The sequence below is a fragment of the Sinocyclocheilus grahami genome, unplaced genomic scaffold (assembly GCF_001515645.1).
Source record: "Sinocyclocheilus grahami isolate Dianchi unplaced genomic scaffold, SAMN03320097.WGS_v1.1 scaffold140.1, whole genome shotgun sequence".
NCBI classification, from domain to species: domain Eukaryota; kingdom Metazoa; phylum Chordata; class Actinopteri; order Cypriniformes; family Cyprinidae; genus Sinocyclocheilus; species Sinocyclocheilus grahami.
Genome location: NW_015505319.1, coordinates 1,220,207 through 1,225,685, shown reverse-complemented (window position 1 = coordinate 1,225,685; position 5,479 = coordinate 1,220,207). Strand labels below are relative to the sequence as shown.

General features: G+C 35.4%; 1 pseudogene; it reads right to left on the bottom strand.

Annotated features, from left to right (window-relative positions):
• LOC107591319 (mitochondrial glutamate carrier 1-like) overlaps positions 1–4,742 on the bottom strand; it is an 8,635-nt pseudogene extending 3,893 nt beyond the window's left edge.
• Positions 4,743–5,479: the final 737 nt, after the last annotated feature.

The following is a 5,479-nucleotide window of genomic DNA, read 5'->3' as shown; positions in this document are numbered from 1 at the left end:
ATATATATTCTTTATTTTCCAGCAAGGATGCATTAAATTGATCAAAAGTGACAGTAAAGACTTTTACATTTTTGCAAAAAAAATTATATTAGAAATAAATGCTGTGTTTGCTCTTTGTGTTCATCAAATAAATCCTAAAAAATTATGTATCACGGTTTCCATAAAAATATTATGCAGCTCAACTGTTTTCAACATATAATAATAAGAAATGTTTCTTGAGCAGCAAATCAGCATATTAGAATGATTTCTGAAGGATCATGTGACACTGAAGACTGGAGGAATGATGCTAAAAATTCAACTTTGATCACAGAAATAAATTACATTTTAAAATATATTACAATGGGAACCAGCTATTTTAAATTGTAATAATATATCACAATATTGCTGTTTTTATTGTATTTTTGATCAAATAAATGCATCCTTGGTGGGCATAAAAGTCTTCTTTCAAAAACATTATTTTACTATTATTTCTTATTAGATTTGATACATCTGGAAAACACACGTTTGAACATTCTGCCCAACATCTGATTTTGTGTTTCATGGAAGAAAGAAAACAAAATGGTTTTGCAAAGACAAATTTGCATTTTGGTTGCACTATGTTCGTTCTTAGCTGTACTTAAGCCAGAACATTACTTTAAGAAACTCATTATTTTCAGAAAAATAAGCTAAATTGTGTGAGAAATGTGGGTCCTATGAGTACAGCACAGAGAGAGACTAACTTGGCAGGTACCGGCACCAGCTCCAGGTATTCAAGGTGTACTGAGTTATACAGCAATATCTATCCATAATGCAGAAGCTTATGGATGGCTTTTATCAGATCAGCTCTGTTTTCAAAACTCCAGTGGCTCTACGGATTCATTCATTTAAAAAAGAAGAATCCAACTTTATGCCCAGAGCAAAAAAAGGAATAAATGAAAAAAATGAGCATTGCTCTTTCTAAATCAGTGCAACTGTTAAATAAGTTATACGTTATAAGACCTCCGTTACATCCCACTACTGAGTACATTCACTGCAAATGAGCAAATTTATTCATTTTCATGAATATGAATCACTAAAACTATATAATGAAGACTTATTCCGAAAGGTTGAACTTTGATTGGACAAAAGGGTAATTCCATAATTGTTAGGTTGTTGCAAGTTATGTTTATAATTACAATTTCTGTTGGCCAAACCATGTATTTTGTATTGATACGTTTTTGAACTCTTTGTTGTTCATTAAATTTAGGTGAAATGTCCTTTAAATAACACATAACTAAATAACACATTTTAAATAAATGCAATTATGTTGTGGAAGACGGATGTTTTACTTTCTTATTTCAAACGAAGGAATTCTTCGTATATATATATATAATATATATATACTGTATATGGGGTAAATTGTCAGTTTATATATATAGGCAATGACAGTGGAAATGTTCAATTGCATTTTTAGTAGACAAGAATATTAAGTTATTTATATATACACTGGCTGTCAAAAGTTTGGAATCTTGGGAACCAAATCAAGTCAAGTCAAGTCAAGTCTGCTTTATTGTCAATTCTTCCACATGTACAGCACATACACACAGAGAATTGAAATTGCGTTACTCTCAGATCCTTGGTGCATACAGATAACATAAATATAATGAGACCCACTACAGTCGTGTCATCCGCAAACTTGATAAGAAGGTTGGAGTTGTGTGACGGTGTGCAGTCGTGGGTCAGCAGAGTGAAGAGGAGGGGGCTCAGCACACATCCTTGGGGGGCCCCAGTGTTCAGTGTGATGGTGCTGGATGTGTTTCTGCCGACCCGTACTGCCTGAGGTCTTCCAGTCAGCATACTAGAACGATTTCTGAAGGATCATGTGACACTGAAGACTGGAGTAATGCTGAAAATTCAGCTTTTAATCACAGGGATAAATTACATTTTAAAATATATTCAAATAGAAAAGCATTATTTTAAATTGTAAAAATATTTCACAATTTTACTGTTTGTACTGTATTTTTGATCATATAAATGTAGCATAAAACTTATTTCTTAATTATTCCAAACTTTTGACATCCATTGTGTGTGTGTGTGTGTGTGTGTATATATATATATATATATATATATATATATATATATATATATATATATATATATATATATATATAGTGTAAATCAGGGTTGCAATTCAGAATTAAACTGAAAATGCATTTAAATTCAATGTCATGTCTCTCAATTTCTTTAACAGTGCAGAATTCAATTGTAAGTATTTAAGTAAGAGAATTAAGTCAAAATAAAGCTCTGTTTGTTGTTTCCCCCTATGTACTTAAGTAAGAAGTTGAGGCTGTTTTTATTCTCACCCATCCTCTGAGAGCTTGTGTCTGAAGAAATCATTGGCAGCCAGTTTGATGGCCTTTTCTGGAGTTACCAGAGTCAGATTAACAGCAGCTCCTAGAAAGTGTAAAGGAGGGATATCAGAATGAAAGGCGGATATAAAGGAGTTCCAAGCATGAACAATTCCATATGATCTATACACATTGTGAAACAGTACATCACCTCTGTACATCCCACAGAATCCCTCTGATTGGAAGGTTTTTATCAGACAATCAGACCTGTGAGTGAAACACATCCACACCCATATATACATGTACACAAGCACAGGCATTCCTTTGCTCAGACAATTTAAAAAAGCATGAAACATACATGCTAGTGTAGATACGAGATCCGTTTTGCTGGTTTTGGATGTGTGTTTTTGCCAGATCAACTGGAAACACCCAAGTGACTCCAATCAATCCAGCAATGCCTCCATTGATGAGTTTAGCTGGCAGGCTGAAATAACATTACAGATTATTCTAGTGTAAAAAACCATGCAATCTAAAAAGAGAAGTTCACTTTATTTGTAAAAGCACTGTGCAAAAAAACTACATAAGCGATAAGTTACTTTCTATTAATCAAACTAATTAAAACAGCTACACTGGTGCATGTTGAGGCCCAAACTGAGAAAAAAATGCAGATGCTGATATTTATACGGCCGAAAAGTAAGATGAAATTCTGATAACTGGTCATGTAAATCAGTGAGATCTTTATATCAGTATAGCCAACTACTTACACAAAACAACTACTTTCACTCTATATGTCCTAATGTCTTAATAAGATAGTATTTAAATGCTTAATTTTATTATCAGAGCTCTGTGGTTTTATTGTGGGGCAAAACATATAACGCAATGCAATACAGTGATGATTGAGAGATGAACAAATAAAGAATCCTCAAAACCTGATATTTGACACTCATATTTTAACATGATTTTCTAAAAGATGCATAAACAAGTAAATGTTTGTTGCATGCATCAGTCCCGCAAGTGTTCATCTTTACTATCAACATAAAAGTTATACTTAAGATTACTTTTTAAAAATCAGCAAAGATTTCACAGAAAAAAGACATGTGAACCATGACCTGAAGGTGGACGTTTGTACAATTATACTGTTCAGTTAGGACTTTTACTTGCTAAAAAGTATAACCTATCAATCAGGTGACAGAAGGCATGTAGTAGATTGTGTACAACTGTTTCTTAAAGGGGTCATATGACGCAATTAAAATTTTTCCTTTCTCTTTGGAGTGTTACAAGCTCTTGGTGCATAAATTAGATCTGTAAAGTTGCAAAGACTAAATTCTCAAATCCAAAGAGATATTCTTTATAAAAGTTAAGAGTCAGCCACGCCTACCTAAAACGGCTCGTTCTAACACGCCCCCACATGTCTACATCACTATGTGGGAAGATTTGCATAACACCGCCCAAATGTTCACGCAAAGAAAGAAGGCGTAACTTTTATTATCGCTGTAGTATTGTTGTTGCCAAGTCGTGAAGGCGCTGTCTGCTTCGTTGTGAAAGCAAAACTACTTTGTTTGGTCTTCCAAAAGAGGACGATATCTGCTTCGTCATGCCTGGAGCTGATCCGTGCTGGTTGCTGAGGAAATACTTCAACTTTGCGCTGTGGGTCGCCGGATCGGCTTTCACCGTGGACGAAGTGGAGTCCAGCCCGGGGTCGTCACATGTGGTTGCCGCAGGCATCACAATATGGTAAGGGATGTACCATTTCCGTCACGCGCTTGAGGTATTCGGCCAATCACAACGCACTGGATAGCTGGCCAATCAGAGCACACCTCACTTTTTCAGACCGATGAGTTTTGTAAAAATCGACGCATTTCAGAAAGGTGGAGCAGAGGAGAAACAATAATGTACAGTATGTGGAAAATAATGTGTTTTTGAACCTTAAACCGCATAAACACATTACATTACACCAAATACACAAAATAATGTTCTTTTTAGCAGCATCATATGACCCCTTTAAGCAAGATTTTGAACATGTTAATAATTTGGAGGCCTTAAATCTCACAAATCTCATGTTCAAGAAATGAGAATCTTAATTAGTAACCTGCTTAAAGTTAGAAATCTGACTAAGAACACATCTGATTCAATCAGATATAATACTATCTTGCTTTTGTGTATTTGTGAAATTGATATTTCTGGTCTAATGCATCAACTATAGTTTTACTCTACAGTGAGTATATTAGCCATTTCTCTCTAAATAAAACTCACCTGATCTGCTTGTCAGCCATTTAAAACAAAGCCAATGCAATTAGTGACAGAGAGCAGATATCGTGGAATTACATTTGCACATATTTGTAGTGTTATAAACTTGACGGAAACTGATCTATTACTGCTCCAGTTTGTAGTCATCAGGAATGTCCAACATGACCAGAGAGATGATTCTGTAGAGATGATCAGGACTTGGTTTGCAGACTCTCTCTTATAATACCTAGAAAAGTCATAAAAAATCTATCAGATCAATTTTAATTCAATATACTGTATATTCTTTGAAAACATATTTTATACACCCATGCACATTTGCTTCTTGGGTAAACGGACCTTATTTTAGGCACGTTTGTACAGATACTTGTACAGAACAACACTGAGAAAATGATACTTTTGCAGTGCTGCATGAAAACTGTAAAAGGCTCAAGGATACAGAGTGAGTTTCTGTAACCATGGCAACTGCTGTCTACACTACGAACATCACAATGTTTTCTGGACTTCAGAACCAAGTGCAGCGAATTCAGGGAATCGTCACTTCAGAGCGGCAGGATGCAGGAACAAAGACGGACTGTTGACAGCAGCATCAAAGCCGCTCACGTTCACTCTGGCCTGCACTAGTATCCATTTGTGAAAACAGAGTAAGATTCAAAATAATCGCAGAGACAATGCCAGCATCCGCTCGGCTCTCTATTCTGTATTCAGAGGATCTCTCTAGAGGCCGTGTGGTGTGTGAAAGCTTGATAAAAGTAGATTTGTGTGTGTGTGTGATGGGAAAATAGCATGTGGCATTTTTGCTTTTGTTCATGCTTCTTAATTCTGCTCATTGAAATGATACTCGGCTGACCCAACCTTAATCTTTGTGCCTTTTATGAATAATACAACATCTCACTCTGTTTCTCTCTGTGTGTGTGTGTGTGTGTGTG